General features: G+C 46.8%; 1 pseudogene; it reads right to left on the bottom strand.

The window, feature by feature from the left end:
* Positions 1–214: 214 nt before the first annotated feature.
* The window catches only part of LOC114611358, a 108936-nt pseudogene continuing 87756 nt past the window's right edge, over positions 215–21394 (bottom strand).

Raw genomic sequence — 21394 nt, 5'->3', positions numbered from 1 at the left:
ACTTGATGGCTGGCCACCATAGCCTAGCAAGACGGCCCTATCTCAAAAATCAAGGTGGATAGTGACTAAGGAACAATACCTGAGGCTTACAAGTGACCTCCACATACATGCGCAAACATATGTACTTGTACCCAAACACATGCATGTACCCATATGAACACACACATACAAAGCACTAACTTCCAAGGCTGATGCATGCATTTTTTTTTTTTTTTTACTGAAAACATTTTACTGATGAGACCCCACCAACTGCACACCCTGGAGTCAAGCACCTTCCTCCTTGGCAATGCGATCTTTCTTGAGTGGTCCCATGAATGCTTTCTTCTCCTCCATGGTCTGGAAACGACCATGGCCAAACTTGGAGGTGGTGTCAATGAACTTCAGGTCAATCTTCTCCAGAGACCGACGTTTGGTCTGGACCAGCAAGGACTTACGCAGAGTAAGCACTCGCTTCTTGGTTCTCACCACACAGCCTTTGAGCATGATGAAGTCATTGGTCACCTCACCATAGTGGACAAAGCCACCCAGTGGGTTGATGCTCTTGTCAGACAGGTCATAGTCAGTGGATGGATTATTCTTGATCAGTTTACCATCCTTGATGAGGGAGCCTTGACCAATCTTGTAAATCTTCTTGTTAATTTCTGTTCGGTGATGGTAGCCCTTCTGCCCAGCACGAGCCACAGAGAAGGCTACACGGGCAGGGTCCCAGGCTCCAATACAGGCAACTTTGCACAGACCTCGATGGGTCTTTCGGGGCAGTTTCTTTGTATGCCAACGACTGGTCACACCTTTGCACCCTTTGCCTTTTGTCACTCCGATGACGTCAATCATCTCATCCTGCCCAAACACCTGGTTCACAGGCACCTGCTGCTCCAGCCTCTCTCGGGCCCAGTCTAGCTTCTCAGCCACAGTGCCCCCATTCACCTGGATCTCCATCAAGTGTGCCTTCTTCTGGCGCAGAGGGAGCAGACGTGATGCATGTATTTTCAAGGCTCGGTCCCAACAGGGCCTCCCCAAACTCTGGAGCTGGGGAACAAGAGTGGACTGGAAGCCTGTTACAGATCCAAGGCTTCCCCCACAGATCGTGCTCTACTGATTTCTGTTCAATAATGACAGATGCAGCTCGCAAGCTCTTCCTCTGATGGATCCAAGCTGTCAGTCAGTTGGAGAGCAAGGGCAAGAGGGAAGCATTTCTGTTGCACTGCTATTCATTGGACAGATGGGAGACTGTAGCATCCACACAGGGTACCAAGGCAGTGAAGCCACAGAGCCTCCAGGTAAGAGGGTAGCTTCCACGGCTTGAGTCCTGTTTGTCGATCTCATCTGTCCACCTCACCCTCGTGTCTTCCTTCTCTTGAGCCCACACCCTCAACTGGAGTGAGACAGGTGACAGCTTTAAGTCTGATGTCCCCAGCATCTTCTGCAAACACCATGGTCCCTTCTGCTCCCTCCTCTTCCACCTACTCCTGCCCCAGAAATGATAGCAAGCTCTCTGCCACTTTGTGTGCGTGACTAGTAACTTTGCTAAAAGAAATGTGCATGTATGTGCATGTGTTTGTGTTTACATATGTCCACATGTGTGTTTGTGTATGTGTGGGTATCTATATGTATGTGTGTATGTATGTATGTGTGCATATGTCTGTACTGTGTGTTTGTGTATGTGTGTATGTGTGCATGTATATGTGTTCATGTTTGTATGTGTGCATGTGTGTATATGAGTGTGTGTGTATGTGTGTCTATGTGTGAGTATATATATATGTGTGTGTATGTTTTCACACACATGGAATCTAGACGTGTCTTGGGTGTTTCTTAGGAGTGATCTACTTCTTGTTTAAAGATAGACTCTCTCATTGACGTGGAACTTGCCGAGTAGAATAGGTTGGTCATCCAGCGAACCCCAAGGGTTCTTCTCCTGTGTCCACTTCCCACCACTGGGATTACAAGTGTGCACCACCATGTCTGGGGTTTCAGTAACTGTTTGTTAATAGTTTGTATGTGTGGGCACACGGAGGTGAGGGGTTAGTTCTCTTTCTGCCTGTGGGTTCCAGGCACCACACTCATGTTGCCAGGCCTTGTCGTAAGCACCTTCACCTCTCATTGGTCTGTGCTTGACTTTGTAAAAAAAAAAAAATGCTTGTCTTTTATGTGTATATGTGTTTTTGGCTGCAAGTCTATGCACTGAATGCATGCAGTTTCTATAGAGGCCAGCAGAGGGCATCAGATCCCTTGGAACTAGAGTTAAGGGAAGTTGCAACCACGGAGTGGGTGTTCAGAATCAAATCGAGATCCCCTGAAAGAGCAGCAAATGATGATAACCGTCGAGCCACCTCTCTAGGCCCCCACACAGCCTTTTTACGTGGGTTCTGGGGGTTGAACTCGGGTTCTTGTTTGTGTGGTTAGCTCTTTACCGACTAGGCTATATTTCCAGCCACATACCTGCCCACCCCAGTTTTGAGACAGGATGACCTCACGTTGTAGAGCAGGTTGACTTGGAACTCACTAGGTAGCCCAGGGTGAAGTCACAGTAATGCTCCTGCCTCAGCCTCTAAAGTGCTGGAGGAGTGTGCTAGCAAGCACAACAAAGGGATGAATTCCTTGTGCTTCATAAGTACCGCCGTTGGGACAGTGGCTATCGCCCACAGAGAGAGTCCATCAAACCCTCCTCATGCAGAATTAGAGTTCCAGAGTGCACAAATTAACACTTAAGTGTCCCTGAACTAGTCAAACTGTCACCAAGGTCCAGATATTGGGGAGGGGGGGCAGTGTCCCTTTCCCTAGGTGAGAGACAATTTAAATGTCACTGTATGGCTTCCTGGTGGCCATGCACAGCTTCTGTCTCTCCCACCCTGGCATGACTGCACACCAGAATCAGGGGGGAGGCTGGTGCGTCACCACAGGACATCACCACAGGGTGCCTTCAAGCTCAAGGTCTCTGTCTGAAAGTTGCTCATTTCCCTGAGGAGTTGGAGGGACACTTAGAGAAGAGGGACAAAGGCAGTCTCCCTACCTGGTGTGTGCGTCATTTTTCTCTTACACAGGGACATGTGGACCAAGGGGACAATTGGCAGCTTCTGGGGATAAAATCCAGGTATCAGTAGGTGTGCACACATGCCTCCTTGTGGTGTGCATCCATGTATGCATGTGTGTGTCTACCTATGCACATAGATTAGCAAGCACATATGTGTGCACATGTGTGTGGAGGTCAGAGGTGGAAGTTGGGTATCTTTCCCAGTCGCTCCCCTCTTTATTTTTAAGACAACGTATCTCAGTGAACCGAAGTTCACCGTTGCCTAGGCTGCCTGGCCAAGAAGCCCCGGCCCCCACCTGTTTTCCACCTCCCCAGGGCTGGGATTACAAACCTACAGCATTGCTTCCTCTTTACACGGGTGCTGGGGATGTGAACTCTGCTCTTCATACTTGTTTGTCAAGCACCTTAGTGACTAAGCTGTCTCCCTGGACCAGAATTAGTCATTTTTAAAAATTTCCCAGGTGGAGGGCCTGCAAGGTGACACAGCAGGTAAAGACACTTGACACCAAGCCCAGCGACCTAAGTTCAGTAGCTGAAGTCCACATGGTGGAAGGAATCTGTCATCTCACCACTGAATGTAAGCCATGTCAGGCCACACATACACAAAATAATTAAATGTAATAAGATTACTTACCCAGGTGGAGTCCGGCAGGGCAAGGCCTCTCCTCCATGCCTTTGGAAGGCTGAGGCAGAAGAACATTCAGCTCAAAGCCACTTTGAACTTCAGAGTGACATGTTATCTCAAGAAACAAAAACAAGGCCGAGGAGGTGGCTCAATGGGTTAAATTCTTGCTGGACAAGCTTGAGGGTCTGACTTCAATCCCCAGCACCCACTTAAATAGCTGGGTGTGAGGGTGTGGGCCTGTGATCTCAGCTGTGGGAAGTAGAGAGAGGTAGGTCCCGAGGCCACTGGCCAGATAGTCTAGCCTAATCAGCCAGTCGCAGGTTCTAGTAAGAAACTCTGTCTCAAAAAGTAAGGTGAACAGATTGGCTAGGCATGGTGGCACATGCCTTTAATCTCAGTACTTGGGTGACAGAGGCTAGCATGGTCTACATAGTAAGTTCCAGGACAACAGGGACTTCATAGAGAGAATGTGTCTCAAAGAATCACCATCAACAACAAAGATGATGATGATGATGATGATGATGATAAGCAAGAAGAATGTCTCCTGGGGACCAATGCTCAAGCATGGAAGGAGGCGTGTACCCTATTCTAAGAAAGTTCCGTCACACTCCTAGAATTCCCCTTTTCCACATCCTTCACTCAGGAGAAATCTTTTCTCCATTCAGGTCCTCCCAGAAACCGAGTTACCACATGTCCCACCGTGAGACCCACTCATCAGAAGACCACATGCCTTGCAAGGACAGCGGTTCTCAGCCTTCCAAATGCTGCGACCCTTAACACGGCTCCCTAAGCTGTGCTGACCCTCCAACTGTAACATTATTTTTTGCTGCTACTTCTTAATGTAATTTTGCCACAGTTATGAATCATAATGTAAGTATCTGATATGCAGGACCTCTGCTATATGACCCCAAAGGTTGCACCCCACAGGTTGAGAACCATTGCCCTAAAGTGTGGAACTTTCCAACTCTTCTCTTTACCCATCTCTGAATTCTTATTCGATGGTGCTAAGAAAATACAAACATGATGTCAGGGCTTCAGCACGCTGCCCCCAGACCTCTCCAGCAATCACCCACCACTAACAGTATCTACTGGTCTCTTTTTCTTGTAAACAAACACCTGATTAGCAACTCAAGGGAGGAAGGGTTGCTTTTGGCTTACAGTTTGAAAGGGTTCAGTCTATCCCAGCAGTGCATGGCTCAGACTCATGGCAAGCTTGCTGTGAGGGAGCTAGTCACAACAGGTCAACTGTCAGGAAGCACAGCATTAAGGCAGACACAGGGTCAACCTGTGACTGACCCTCAAGCCCCACCCAATCACTCACTTCTTTTAGTGGTCCCAGTTATGGACTGAGTGTCAAAACATATGAGCCTGAGGGGGGGCATTTCATATGTAGTCACAGCCAATGTCTCATGGTGAACCCATGAGGCACTCTGAGCTGACCTCAGCCTCCAGGCCCTGCACAACAGTAAATGGCTTATGTGTTAAGCCATTGTGTGTTGGACAGAAATATGGAAAATAGGAAAAAAAAGACATTGTTGCTTTTCTCGAAAATTTTTAAGCTGAGTGTGTGTGTGTGTGTGTGTGCGCACACACACACACACACGGCAGGGTGATAGAGCCTAAGGGCTTGCTAGTTAGCAAGATTGATCAAAAGATCAAAATAGCAAGCTTCCAGTTCAGTAGGAAACCCTGTCTCCAAGCAATTAGGGAGAAAGTAATAGAAAACGGCACCAATGCCCTATTCTGGCCTCCACATGTATGTGTGGAGACAGGAGGATTCCTGCAACTTATTGGCAAACCAGTCTAGTCAAATCTAAGTTTGAGGTTCAATGGATGTCTCTCAAAAATATAAGGTGAATAATGCTCAAGGGAGAAAGCTGACACTGACCCATGGCCTCCTCACAGACACATCACACATGCAACTCTCTCTCTCTCTCTCTCTCTCTCTCTCTCTCTCTCTCTCTCTCTCTCTCTCACACACACACACACACACACACACACACACACACACACACACACCAAACACAGAAGAAAATACAAGTGTTTGCTGCTTCCTCTCAGAGGTTACCAGACTCTAAGAGAAGGAAACGCAGATTTGAAGGAAGAAATGCTTCTAGATTATGGCTCTTTAGAAGTTAGGCTCAGTGTCAGTAGGAGAGCCACTGTGATGGACAGGCTTGCACCTGTGGTCACTGTCACCGAGAGCATCACTGTGGTACCCAGGCTTACACCTGTGACTCAATGGCTACTCGATGATATCCTTCTTTCTATTCCATCTTGTCAGGGCTTTCACAATCTGTGTTCTTCTGTGACAAAAATCTAAGATCACTCCCTCCCAGTACTGACCTACTGACCGAGACCCGGCATGGACACACACATTCATCTCCCCTCAATTGCTCTTCCTAGAATCCCAGACTGCAGAGACAGACACACACTGCATTTTGATCACACTCTGCATTTTGATCATGTGGATCGTGGGTGATTTGCTTTCGGATGAATGCTCCTGGCCCAGCCCTTTCTGCCTAAAGGTTCACCCAGGAGGAAAGTTCTGAAGCAACTGTATCAAAGGTTACAAAAGCCTTTACACAGCAATCAAGGTCTTGCTTAGCAATTGGAGGAAGAGAGAGAGAGAGAGAGAGAGAGAGAGAGAGAGAGAGAGAGAGAGAGAGAGAGAGAGACTTGCTTCAGGCTGAAGCGCTGTGTTGCATCATTTGTACAAAGTGGAATGTGTGTTTCTATTTTGTAAAAGGAAAGCAAGTCCAGCTGATAAGGGAATGGCCACTGTCTCATTTACATGCAAATTAACTTGCACTTCATCTTCAGAGGAAGGGAGAGTGAGTTTCTTGTTCTAAGGAGCAGCAAGTCTTGTCAAGCAAGTTTATATATTTGCCAGAACTTTTTGGATGCAAGTGACAGAGACCTAACACAACCCTGTGTTAATTAACCAAAGACTTTCTTATCTACAGAGTTAAACCATCAGAATAGACAAGAACTGAGCTAAGGAAGGGGATGAGAGGTCCACTAGGGTCTTGGGGTATGGATTAGTGAGTAAAGTACCTGGCGTGTAAGAAGGATCTGGGTTACAGCACATATGTAAAAGGTTGCGCTAGGTGCTATCTGTAGCTGTAGTGTTGGCTGAGGATGGAGAGACATGGTGTGTCTCTGGAACCAGTCGGCTAGTCAGACTGGCAGAATCAATGAGCCCCAAGTTCAGTGAGAGATCTTGTGAAAATAAAGTGATAGAATGATAGTTCAGTGGTCAAAGTGCTTGACCCACAAGCATGAGGAACAGAGTTCAGATCCCTAGAATGCATGTAAATCCTGGGTAGGTATGGTGGCTCATCTGTAATTCCCGGGGACTGAAGGAGAGAGTATGGAGGGGTGGTACTCACTCTCTTCTTTCCCCTGGCTTGCTCAGCTTGCTTTTTTATGCCACCCGTGGCCACCTCCTATGAACTGGCACTGCCTCCTGTGAACTAGTCCCACCCACATCAGTCAAGAAAATGCCTTACAGATTTGCCTATAGGTCACACTTCTGGAGACATTGTCTCAGTCAAGATTCTCTCTTCTCAGATATGTCTAGGTTTGTGTCAGATTGACAAAAGCCAATCAGCACAATGGACTCCTTGTCAAGTTGACACAGAAACAGATCATTATTAAACAGACAATCAATACAACGACGTCCTACTTGATTCTCTCTCATGGCGGCTATATCGTGTAGTTACGTAGTTTATTCTGAGATTCCCTCTAAAGAGAGGTATATGCAGCCTTAAGAACCTGACCTGGGCAGAAACTTACAGACTTGAACCTGAGACCTCAGGTACCAAATAGTGTACAGAGCTGCTGGTGTGGTGGACAGTCATTTGCTAAGCACACAGACACCCGTGGTCTGTTATTATTTTTAATCTACTTCTGTAAGACAAAACTATTCTCTACATGTAATACATATTATTTGGATTCAATGGGGTATCTATTGTGCTCACTGAAATTGGTACATATCATACAAAAATATGAACCTCCTCAGTTTTTTTCTTTCTAAAAAACTTTTGGTGTGGGATACGTGTATGTGTGTGTGTGTGTGTGTGTGTGTGGTGTCTATGTGTGTATGTGTGGTGTGTGTATATATGTGCATGTGGTGTATGCATATATGTGGTATGTGTTTGTACATGTGCATATACATGTGTGTGTGGTGTGTGCATGAGGGTATGTGTGCATGTATGGTGTATGCATATGGTGTCTGTGCATGTGTGTGTGTGTGTGGTATATGTGCCCACATGTGTATGTGAGTGTGTGTGGTGTCTCTGAGTGTGTATGTGGTATGTGCATGTGTGTCTCTGTGCGTGTGTATGTGTGGGGTGTTTGTATGTGTGTCTATATGTGTGGTGTATGTGTGTTTCTCTGTGTGTGTATGTGTGGGGTGTTTGTATGTGTGTGTGGTGTTTTCATGTGTGTCTCTGTGTGTTTATGGGGTATGTGTGCACATGTGTGTTCATGCATAAGAGATCAGAGGACAACCTGTGGGAATTGGTTTGCTCCACTACATGAGTCCCAGGGATCTACCTCGGGTCATCAGGCTTGGTAGTGGGGGTCTTTACTACCTGAGCCTTTTCTCTGGCTCTGCTCTGATGTTTTACATGTTAAACAAACTAAAACTCTGATTGGTGGCAAAGGAAGGTAGAGTTAAAGCCATTCCAACTCCTCCGTTTTCTGTCTCTGCAGCAATTGTGTGAGTGCTTTTGTTGAATCTACTGTTTAAGCTCTGAAATGCGTTATGGATGACACGTTGAAGATCTGAATCATATACAGAAGAGAGCCCCACAGCACAGAACCTTGGCAAATGTCTGCTTCACAGGAACAACGCACAGCTGAGCCCCTGTGTATGGAGCTCCAACAGTGTACCTGGGACTTCTCCAAATTACCCTCCACAACCAACACATTGTTTGTTGAGAGGTTAGATCATACAATGTGCTATTTGGAAGCTGTACCATTAAACTCAACTGTAAGTGCTTCACTGGGTAGAACTCAAAACAACGAAAAGGTTTGGGAGAAAGACAGACAGCATTGTTGGCATCAGGAAGATTAGCTGGCACGTGGTAATAATAATAAAAAAAAAGCAAATTGACTGTTAGTGTTTTTTATTTCTGTTTCAATATTCTCTACTAGTAGCTGGGGATATGCCTAAGTTGGTAGTGCACCTGCCATAGTAAGAGACTGGTGGTGTGGCTCAGTGGTAGAGCACTTGCCTAGAATCCTTCAGTAAGGGGCTGGGGGTATGGCTCAGTGGTAGAGCCCCTGCCTAGAATCCCCCAGTGAGGGGCTGGGGTGTGTCTCAGTGGTAGAGCCCCTGCCTAGAATCCCCCAGTGAGGGGCTGGGGCGTGTCTCAGTGGTAGAGCCCCTGCCTAGAATCCCCCAGTGAGGGGCTGGGGTGTGGCTCAGTGGTAGAGGCCCTGCCTAGAATCTCCCAGTGAGGGGCTGGGGTGTGGCTTAGTGGTAGAGCCCCTGCCTAGAATCCCCCAGTGAGGGGCTGGGGTGTGGCTCAGTGGTAGAGGCCCTGCCTAGAATCCCCCAGTGAGGGGCTGGGGTGTGGCTCAGTGGTAGAGTACTTGCCTAGAATCCCCCACTGCGGGACTCAGTGCTAAGGCCCTGAATATGTTTGTAATATCAGTACTGTGGGGGCAGAGTTAGAAGGATCAGAAATTCCAGGTTAGCCAGTACTACATAATTCGATCCTGTCTCAAACATAACTAACCACGATTGAAGCCTCCCTTTCTTCCGGCCCCCTGCCCCGCTGGGTGGCACTCCATGCTTGAATTGTTGTGCACTGGCACTCACCCACATCCCTGCATCACAACGATGTGGCTCAGGCCAGGATAGGCCAAGACCTCCCAAAGCTGACCTCCAGCTTGTGAAAACCACTTTGGATGCTCTGGGGTTACAGCACCATTGTCTATGCAGAGTCTTTAAAATGCATTTAAATATTTCACAGAGTCTCTAAATTTTTTAGGATTCATAAATTTGCAATGGTAACAAGATCGTAAAAGGAAAAGCGTGCTCCCAACCAACCAGGACACAGGACCAACTTATCTTATGTTGATCATTTATTTCTATTTTTTTTTCCACCTGGATCCTCTCCAGAGATTTTATTTCTCATTTCTCAGAGAATCTAAAGACAGATAGCAGAACTCAGTGTTAAATAATCTTCATGCTACACCTGTTCAAATGACCAGCAAGACACTAGTCATTCGTCCTTACACACAAACGTCAACCCAGGGGACATGAGAAAATAAATAACCTAATATCCACACCATGGTGCCTCTCACTCCTGCATCAGAAGGCAGACAGCATGGATAGGTATTTGAATTTTCCAGGAAGGGAAACTCTCCGAAGTCCCTCCATTAAATCCTAGTGGGCTGGGTGCAAAATATTTGGGATGGTGCCTGCTTCCCCTCTGCCTGTGTCTTTCCAGCTGATCCTGAAAATCTTGTTTAATTAATAATAAACATAGCAGGATTAGTTTTTCTTTTCTATTTGAACTATGTTTGAAATGAGATGGCTGGATGCTTCTTATAGAAACACTTTGAAAATGAGACCATGTCAGAAATGAGTGATTTCTTATCATTCGGGATGCTGGCAGGGGAAGTTTCAGATGAGCAGAGAACTGATGTTGCCTCCTGCAGCTGTATCTACCACAGAGGCAGTCCGATCTGCTTTCTTCCTGGACCTGTGCGTGGGGGCAGCTTCTGCAGGCAGTACTCCTCTCTGCTGTCAGGGGCTCCTTTCTTCTTTCTGCCCGGAGTTTGCAGAAACCTTGGGAGGCCAGATGTTTCTCGGATGCAACAGAGCCAGGCAGGGCTGGATGGAGCTGAATCCTTGGGGACACACGCCACCCAGCACGGCTCTGCCCTCACCACACTGCTAAAGTCTACATTCAGGAGAATGAAGCTCTTAGAGGCTGGAAGACCTCAGACATGACTGCGTTACTCTGGGACTATGGGTCATTGGTGAGCTCTTTGTCAAGGTTCCTGAGCAAATTTTGCCCCAACCATGTGGAGGCTCTATTTGCAAGAATTTTTCTGTTAGGAATATTTGTTGGGCCATTACCACTACATGCCTGGATGCTCCTGGGCCTTGTACATGAAGTCACACACCCTCTTGTTCTTTCCTTATTCCTTCAGGACTGGGGATTGAATCCAGGGCCTCAGCCACAATTGGCAAACGTCCTTTCTCTGAGCCACACCCCAACCCCTCACTGGGGGATTCTAGGCAGGTGCTCTACCACTGAGCCACGCCCCAGCCCTTCACTGGGGGATTCTAGGCAGGGGTTCTACCACTGAGCCACACCCCAGCCCCTCACTGGGGGATTCTAGGCAGGGGCTCTACTACTGAGCCACACCCCAGCCCCTCACTGGGGGATTCTAGGCGGGGGCTCTACCACTGAGCCACACCCCAGCCCCTCACTGGGGGATTCTAGGCGGGGGCTCTACCACTGAACCCTATCCCCAGTGCTTTTTTTTTTTTTTTTTTTTACTTTTTATGTTGAGATGAAGTGTCAATGACTTGCTCAGGCTGCCCTTTGGCTCCCTCTGTAGTCCAGGGTACCTGGAATTTAATACAGTCCTGCTTTAGTCTCCAGAATAGCTAGGATGGCAGACCTATAATAGGAAGCTGGTTTATTGTACTATTCACAGGCGTACAGGTCACTGTACTTAGTACACCCTGCAGTACATTCTCTTGCCTCTCCTCCCCATCCGATGCTTCCCTTTCGTCTTCCATGTTGGTCCCGTTCTCTTTCCATATATATGTGTTCACATGAAGACAAGCTTTTTATCTTTAAGAGTTTGATGTATCATTTAACAATGATCCACAGTTCTATTAATTCTCCCACAAAGGGCATAGGGCATAATTTAATTTTTTAAGTATCGGAATAAACTTCCATTGTGCATAAATGCCACCTTCTATTTCCTTGTGCATCTGTTAACCATCCTAAATCTCAGTGTTGGGAACAGTGTAGTAGTGGACACAACTGTTAGCCACAGTGGTTCTTGCCTGTAATCCCAGCACTTGGGAAGTGGAGGCAGGATGATTGTTGTGAGTTTGGGGTAGCCTGGGCTACATGGTCAGTTCCAGGATGGTGTGGGCTAAGAGTGAAATTGTGTACGAAAAACCAGAAAATGTTTCGTGGAACTGAAGCACTGCTGTGGCGTGCTAACTTCAGAAACCTGGACTGTGGCTGTTCTGGTTTTTTTTTGTGAAGAACCCCCATACAAATTTCCACACTGGCTGCTCCAGCTCATTCCCCCAAATCCATTCTGTCTTTCTTTTCCTTCCTCTCTCTCTTTTTCTTTCTTCTTTCTCTGCATACATCCACCACCTCATCTTTCTTTTCTTTTTCTTGAGACAGAGCCCAGGTTGGCCTCAAACGTATTCTGTGGATAAGAATGACCTTGAGAACAGAACCCCTAAATGTCCATCGCCAAAGGAAAGATGGACACAGAGAAATTTAAACAGCTGGCTCATCTAAACATGACCAGCATGTAGCCATGTGGTTAACCCCCAAAATATAATGTCAGGAGGTGAAGGTATGCAGCCAGTTCTAGGAATGTGATCAGCCCAACAATGATATTCTAGATTGTTTGTGGCTTGGACTGAGGGCTGTTGGAGGCAAAGCTGACTTATGGAGGGCAGTCCAATGACACATTCCCCAGCTCAAGAGAGGTCACGGGGAGAATGACCCTGCAGACGGGGCTCATCTGGAAGGTTTAGTTTGGGGGTCAGGGGGGTTGAGACAGGGTCTTGCTCTGTAGTGCAAGCTGGCTTAGAACTTACTATGTAGCTGAGGTTGCCGTTTGACTCACCGTAGCCCAGGCTGGAACTCACTTGGTAGCCCGAGCTTTCTTTCCCTTGCCTGGCCTGGTCTTTCCTTTCCTTTCCTTTTAGTTGCTAGGGATCGGATCCGTAGCCTCATGCATACAATATTAGCAGTGGACCAACCGAGCTACACGTCCACCCCCCTAGCCTTGCGCTTCCAATCCTCATGCCTCGGCCTCTTACGTGGTGAGATTACAGGCCTGTACCACCATGCCAGCCATATATAATTTACATTTTAAAAAAACCTCGAAGTGAAAAATTTGGCTATTGTCCATTTTGCGTGTCTGGAACTTGTACTATTAATCTCTGTACTTTTGTGTGTTTTTAAACATTCCTGATATATAAAAGCCAATGAGAAACCGCACCCTGGATCCACGTGGTCCTCTTCTTTAAAGGGCAGTGTACTGCCTTGAGGCAGGGCTGACATCAAAAGGAGACAAATTCGTTGTCCTTAGACAAGAGGCTTTCTAGCAAACATGCCTCCCCCCGCCCCCGCAGGGCAGCCCATGCACAGGGCAAGAGTGGACCGGCTTAAAAGCCGCACACGAGAGACCTTAAAAATATCTGGACACCGTGGCCCTTATCGATCACCGTAGCCACAGAGGCGTGTGAATGGCGGCGAGGGGTAAAATGCAATCCAATCAATATATGCCTTTCTTCTGTTCCTGACCTCAAATAATGTATGTGCTGATTAAGGAGCCTGTCACTTAGTTTTAAAAGCAGTGTTAAATATTAATTATGAGTCGTATGGCTCGACCCTGGGACGGGTCACCATCTCCTTCCTTCTGGGGTTCTCCTGGGACACTGAAGGAAACCCCACCTCCACTCCGCCGCTGGGAAACGGAGCGGATTTCGATTAGAAATCACCACCACTCTCTGTTCCCTCTCCCAGCATTAACTGTGGACAGGACAATTACGGAAACAGAATTCATTGTTCGAACAAGCTGAACTCATAATATAAGTGTGGATTTAAAAATTTTTTTTCTTGGCCAGGAATTAAAAATAGCTCCTTCTCCCGGTCCCCGCCTCCCATCCCCCTATTCCCTCGGTGCCAGATTTAGAAACTGGGGAACCTTCATAGGTTCCATCCTAGTTAGTATTCGCAAGGAAGCATGGCACAGAATCATTTTATTTAAAAAACCAAGTCTTCACTGGATTCCTATGAGGGAGTCCCAGTGCACTGGCGTTGTTTTGGGTGCACGAAGACCGGCGCAGAGGCAGAGCATCCGTCTGGGGAGGCTGGGAGGTGACTCTCTGATACCTGTCCTAGTCAGGGTTATCATTGCTGTGATGACACACCATGACCAAAGCACCTCAGGGAGTTGCCCTGTCAGTAAATCGCTTTCTGTACAAGCATGGAGACCTGAGTTCACACGTCCCCACAAACTGGTAAAAACCAGCTGTGGCAGCGTACACCTGTTAGCCTAACACTAGGCAGGTAAAGACAGGAGGCTCGGCCAGGCCAATGAAAGGCCCTGCCTCAGAAAAGAACGTGGGAAACCATCTGAGGAAGATGCCCAAGGCTGAATTCTGCTCTCGTGTGTGTGTGTGTGTGTGTGTGTGTGTGTGTGTGGTGTGTGTGTGGTGTGTGTGTGGTATGTGTGTGTGTGTAAACATACATGTGTACCTGCTTACATCACTGCATAGGTCAGGTAGCTGGCCATCCAGTTTCTAGAGATATCTCTATCTATCTCCTATCTTGCAGCTCTGGGATTATAAGTGATACTGTGCCTGCCTCCTATCCTGCCCTGCCTGCCTGCCTCCTTCCCTCCCTCTCTCCCTCCCTCTCCTTCCTTCTCTCCATCCCTCCATCCCAACCTTGCCCCTGCCTCCCTCCCTTCCTGCCTGCCTTCTTTCCTCCTCCTCCTCTCTGTTTCTCTGTCTCTCTCTGTCTCTGTCTGTCTCTCTCCTTCTTTCTCTTTCAAACTCATATTCTCACACTTGCGTAGAAAACACCTGATAGCTGAGCCATCTCCCCAGCTTAGAGACTATGTTTCAGCAAAGACTTAGGAACTGGAGAGATGGTTCTGTGATTAAGAGCATACACCGCTCTTGCAGGACCTGAGTTCAGTTCCCAGCACCCACAGGGTGGTTCACAGCAGCCTCTAACTTCAGCTCTAGAGAATCCAACACCCTTTTTTGGGTGGCATCTGTGGGCAACTGTACTCACAAGAACACACCACACCCCATACATGTAATTTAAAAATAAAAGTAAATCTTAAAAAATATTTTATACACATTCAGACAGACTCAGGCAAGAGCCAAAATGCAAAGAGGCTTTGACTGGGGTTCCTGGTACTTCACCCCTTCCATGTTGGGTTGAAACCCACTCCCCACAACAGTACTCATCCTTAGGGTGTGACTTTATTTGGAAACAGGATCTTTACAGATGTAATTTACCAAGATTAGGCCATGATCACTGCCTGACATTCCAGCCGTCTGGACTATATCCTCCAGAAGCTGTCTTCTAGAAACAGGCTTCTCGAGCTTCAGTCTATGGTTGCTGGCTCAACCTCTGAAGGTTCTGATGCTGCAGGTATGGGGGGCAGATTAAGTACACACGCCTTCAACAGCAAACCAGGTGACATCCAGGTGGTCGCTGTGGGAACCACACTGAGTAGCTCCCGCTTCATTGTCCCTTGTCAACTTTGTCATTTGTCAGTAACTTCCTGGCTCATCCTACAAAACAGGAAGTCCAAGAGCAGTCTGCCGCCAGAGCAAAGTGTGTGTTTGGTAATATCCGGTGAAAGAAACCAAAGTTTTAGGACAAGGTGTGTGTGTGTTTGTGTGTGTGTGTGTCTGCATATATGTGGAGACTACCAGGTGTTTTTCTCAATTGCTCTCTGCTCAGTCACTTGCCATCTTAATTTGAAACATGACTTTAAAGATTTATTTTATTTTTAATTATGTGTGTGCACGCATGCCTGTGTAGTAGGGATATCGGTATGTTAGTGTAGGTACCCACAGAAGCCTGAGGGGGCATTAGATCCCCGAGAGCTGGAATCATAGACAGTTCTGAGTCACCTGATACAGGTGCTGGGAACTAACCTCGGGTCCTGTGCAGGAGCAGTATGTGCTCTTAATGCTGAGCCGTCTCTTCCACCGTTCTTATTATTTGAAACAAGGTATTGCCCTTAAACCTGGAGTTCACTGTTTCCCTTATTGGCTATTCTATATTCATATCCGGCTAATGAGCCCCAGGACATCCTCCTGTCTCCACCTCCCCAGTGCTGGGATAACAGGCATGTGCCACCACACTCAGTATTTAACATGGGTTCTGGGTTTCGAACTCCGATCCTAGTGCTTGTGCGGCAGGCACTTTACCGAATGCTTCTATGTGGCTGCATCTCCTCTCCACACTGGGAGCTATGGGACGTCAATGGTGATGCCGAGCTGTGCCCAGAGACCTTCTGCATAGGCCTCTCAGATTCTTTGATGAACAAACATTTGAGATTCCTAATTGGGCTACTACCGTAGAGAATTATTTTATTATTAGAGATGAGAGGAGTTGCCCCAAACCTTGATCATTGTGCTCCCTTTGTTGGGAGCTTCTGGTAAACGAATACGCCAGTGTTTCTCTCACACATCTCGTTTTTTCTCCCTGCATAGCTAATCAGTACTCTCTGCTTTATTCTTATCATTTCGCTGATGTCTTTCTTTTTTGTGCATTTGACACACTATTGGAGGACGGTAGAAATCTTTATGTTCAAGGGCTAGGGGAACAACACTCAAACTCGGATACAACTCAGAAATTATAAGAGGAAATAATTATTACAATAGAGAAGAAATATCTCTCCGCTCTACGCTAATGCACTTAACTGTCAAACAAAGAGATCTTTAAGATGATGAAGCACACACTGCGGGGTAGGGAAATTGAGAGGGGAAAAATATGGCAGCAATTTATTCCCAGGGTAACAGGAATAGGAAGGATACCACTCTGCACTGTAACTGCTTACGGAGGAAATCAGCATGGACTGGGGAAGAAGGATGGGGTTAGGAAAATTGGCTGGAGCACAGGTGTCAGGGAGTCATGCTTCTTACCCACCAGGAGAGAACAGAGACGTGCAGCACAGTTGGGAGGGAGAATGAGAGACGATCCCCATTTCAGGAGGTTGGGATGTTTAATATGTCCAAGGTCAAGGGCATGGTTACCTCTAAGCATCAAAATATGTCAGAGCTGGGGAATGGGGCAGTGGTAAAGTGTTTGCCGAACAAGCATGAGGACCTGAGTTCGAGCCCCAGCATCCACACATAAAGAGCATATGGTAGCGTTCATCTGTTAGCCTTTTGTTGGAGATGCAGAGATGGGTGGATCCTGGGGCTTACTGGCTGGACAGACTAGCCAATAGGCAGGCTCCAGTGAGAAGCTGTACCTTAAGGAAGACTGTGGGGCCGGAGAGATGGTTCATCACTTAAGAGTGGATACTGCTCTTGCAGAGGACTGGAGTTTGATTTCTGGTCCCCACACTGGGTAGCTCACAGCCACCTGTAACTCCAGCTCCAGGGCATCTGACACCTTCTTCTGCCTCCAAAAACACCGTCACGCATATTCATATACTACTTCCACAACACACATGTGAATACCGTTTTAAAATACAATAGAAGCTTTAAACAGAGGCGGAGAGAAATTGGGAAAGACAAGTTCTGGCCTTCCAGACGTTTCCACTGTCCAACCTCATCTGGAGTAAATGAATTCTTCATTCATTCTAAGTATGAAAGAGTGAAATGGGGACCAGGCATGGTGGTGCACATACACAATCTCGGCACTTGGGAGACTGAGAGAAGAGAATGACCTTGTCTCACAATTTTAAGGGGTAATGATGTCGCTCAGTTGGTAGAGTGAAACCCGAGTGTCGTGTAAGGCTGAACGTGGTGTCATACATCTGTAATCCCACGACTTGGGAAGCAGAGGCAGAAGGTCAGAGGGGCATCTTCAGCTACGTTTTGAGGTCAAGGCCAGCTTGGGCTGCATGAGAGAAAATGCCTTAAGAAAAAATATGAGATTAAAGCCTGGTGTTTCTTTTTACATCCCCAAAATTTAGCATCAGGGTTTTCTTAACGCCTGTATAGGATCATGCTCAAAACATACTTTAGAGAGAGGACGGAAGGGAGAAAGAAAGGGAGGAGAATGATGGAGAGAAGAAATACAGACGCAGATGAGCTCGGGGTGATGCAGATGGTGTGACCCGGTCCCCATAGGCTCACATGTTGGAATACTGGGTCCACAGGTGGCAGCGTAGTTTTGTGAACCTCAAGAAAGTGGAACTTCTGGAGCAAGTGGGTCCCAGGAGGATGGGAATTAAGGTCTACAGCCCCTGCTGACAAGAGCACATGACTTCTAAACCCCGCCCCAGTCTGTGTTCTAGGAGCACTTCGCTCCCACATCGGATCTACTCCTAAATTCAAAGTTGACCTTGCTCCAGCTATGTGACCCCTCCCACACCCACCCGGTTTCTAGATTAGAGTCAAGGGACTCTGAGGCTGGCCTCGTTCTGCCACTGCTAGCCAAAGCACACATATTTCAGTCGCCAACCTGGTGCCGCGTCCTTAATGACTCCAGACTGTGTCCTCTCTGCTATCTCTGCCTGCAACAGCTGTTCCCTCCGTCTGCTCACGGAACCAACGCAAGCTAGGTTAGCATTAGTTACTCTTCTCCTCTATAGGACAAAACACTTGGCAGGAACGGCTTCTGAGATGAAGAGTTTATTTGGGCAAACAGAAAAAGGGGATGTAGTCCATCACGGCAGAGAAAGTAGCAGCTGGGACTGGCTCTGCAGGAACCACAGACAGCTTCCTCACATCTCTTTGGATCAGGAAGCAAAGAGTTTGGGCAGAAAGCCGACCCAGGTTATAACCTCAATCAAACCCGAGTATTGAGCCGCTCCTTCCAGCTAGGCCCCACTTCCTGTTTGCTAAACTCCCTGTATAGCGCCATCAGCTGGGGACCAAGTGTTGAACCACATGAACCGATGGGGGGGGGCAGCTCGCAGTGGCATCATAACGCTGAGCAGTGCAGACTCCTCACGCTCATTAGCATCCATCTGAGCCCAGCACTGTCTCGGCTTAGCCCTCATTAGGGACCTTCTTTGTCTAACAAAATCCAAAGTTCCCAGCAGTTTTTAGTGTTAACAGTGGTCTGTCTAGACAGGGGTTTCTAGGAACTTGGCTTCTTGTTCAAAGAATTGAAGAAGTGTGTGCTCAAAGAGAGAAGCAGCGAGGGATTTTATTCAGAATCAAAGGGAAGATACAGGATAGATAAGACTGTAAGGGAACACAGACCTCTGACTTCCCGGGACTTCCTTTTATGGGTTCTTGGGGGATTGGTTGCTATGGGTGGAGTGAGGGTGGTTTTCTGCTTTGATTGACAGACTTGGGTTATGTAGGCTTTTGTTCAGTGTACATACCTTTTCCCACAATGCATCTGATTTTAATCATGTGTACATCCAATCGTGAATAAGATGGCAAATTAGGGAGTTTTTCCTAAAAGTTCACCCACAGGATAGTTTTGTCTTACTGTACACGCACTTGAAACCAGTCCAGAAGGTATTGGCCCACTGCTCCTAGTTCCAAAATATACTTCAGGATGTGTTTAGCAACAAAAGAGGAATTTCTAGGGAGCTTTAGTTTGGAGTGAGAATAGACTCTGGGAGAGAGAGGGGTGCGTAAGGTTTGGTGAAGGTGGGGTTTCCAAAAGGTTGCTTATTTAATTGAAGCCAAGTGAGTACCACGTCGCTAAGTTGTCCCTATGCTTGTCCGCCTCCATAGGCTCTCCATCACCGTTGCAGCCTTACTTCTTACCAGTCCTTTTAAGGCCGATATCCTCGGTTCTCAGCACCTCCTGTACCTGTTCTCTCCTGTGCGAGCACCCAGAAGCAAGCTCATCTCGGCCCCCTCTCCCCCTGCCCCAGGCTGCCCTTGAACTTCTCCCTTCTCATGATCCCTTCCAGCACACTCCGTCCCATGCGGCCCATTGATCGAGCTTCTCTGGGCCTCTCTCCTTGGCGAAGCCCACAGCCACACCCCACTGTCTCGTACTTCTTTCTGGCTACCGCAGTATGGACCTCAGAGGGGACGCCACATATCGCCTGTGTCCCCTGGGCCAGCACTCCACCTGGCGAGCAAGCCTGTGTTTTCATTGCACTTAAGATTTGTTTTTGTCGCAGACTGTGAGACACGCTTTCAGATATGATTGCCCCAGAGGAAGATTGTGCTCACAAATCCCCAGGATGGGGAGGCGGGAAAGACTGCAGTGCATGCTGGGAGGCACCTACCCTGGTCAGGACGGCGTTCAGTGTGACTTCAGAAAGTGGATCCCTAAGGGTGAGCATTGAATATTTGCTTTGCTGTTTGGTTTGGATTTCACACACACATTCCCCCCAATGTTGGAGATCAAACCCCGGGCCATCAGTACCAAACAGTATATTTGCATGCCCCAGGGCTGACATATTTGAATGATTCTAGTGTGCTCTGGGTCCTTGAAACTGTTCCTGGTTTGGGACTGGCCCTGATGTGACTAGGTGTTGTATAACTTCTTTTGGGAGACATGAGCAAATGTCTATTCACCTCAGATAGGGTGCTGACAACAGACTTTACTGTTCATCCAGTTTCTGGACCAGTGAGTTTGCTGGGACTACATACAGGAGTATTTAGGACTAACAGGCAGCTGCATCACCAAAAAACCCACCCCAGCACTCATGCGTAAATACGTGTGCGTGCACATGCGCACGTGCATACACACAAACATATACACATAAATATACATGCGTACACAAACACATACCCAAATATGAACACGTACATCCACAAATACACACATATACACTCAAATATACATATATACACATACACACAAACACATACATAAATATACATTTATATATAAACATATAAATATACATATACACACATATACACAAAATATACATATATACATAAAATATATGCACAAGTATACATATACACACACTAATATACAACCAACATTCATATACACAAATATATATACATATATAAACATACACATATATACACATATACACAAACACACAAACACACACAAATGTGCACACATATACACAATTTGTATGTATACATATATACATACACACAAAACCACAAATGTACACACATGCAAACATATATCCATACACAAACTTACATAAATATACATACAAACAAATGTACATATATATACATATATGCACAAATATGCATGCAAAATTCATATATGCAAACACACATATATTATACATACACATATATGCATGAATATACATATGCATACACACACAAACATACATGCAAAATACATATACACAAATACACACAAGTAGAGACATACACACATACACACAAATATACATATCCACATATACACATTTACACGGACATACATGCTTGGAGGCTTGGGCTATGAATTTGATCAGGAAGCTGGGAACACCTGTCCATCAGCTGGTTGCTGGGTGACAGCTATCTGGGAAGGGGTGTGAACTCGGGGTGCATTAGTTACTTTTAGTTATATAACAAAACACCACGACCTAAAGAGACATGAGGAAGAAAAGGTTTATTTGGGCTTATGGCTCTAGAGGAGGAGTCTTTAATGGCAGGGAGGTAGAGCAGTAGACAGCACAAAGACCAGTGGTTGTGTTTGTCACACAGGAAGCTGAGAGAGTGAACTTTAAATGAACTGAGGCTATAAACTATCCACATCTGCTTCCTCCAGCAAGGTTGCACCTCCTACAAGTTGCCTAACCTTACCCAAAAGAACTCTGGAGCCATGACCAAGTATCCAAATACACAAGCCTCTACAGGTACCATGCGGTCTCCAAGGGAAGGGGCTCACAGTTGAAGGTTTCTTTTTTTTTTCTTAAAA

Source organism: Grammomys surdaster, unplaced genomic scaffold (genome assembly GCF_004785775.1).
Source record: "Grammomys surdaster isolate TR1022 unplaced genomic scaffold, NIH_TR_1.0 126109, whole genome shotgun sequence".
NCBI lineage: Eukaryota > Metazoa > Chordata > Mammalia > Rodentia > Muridae > Grammomys > Grammomys surdaster.
The sequence above is the reverse complement of the archived record's forward strand: the minus strand, read 5'-3'. Positions and strand labels throughout refer to the sequence as shown.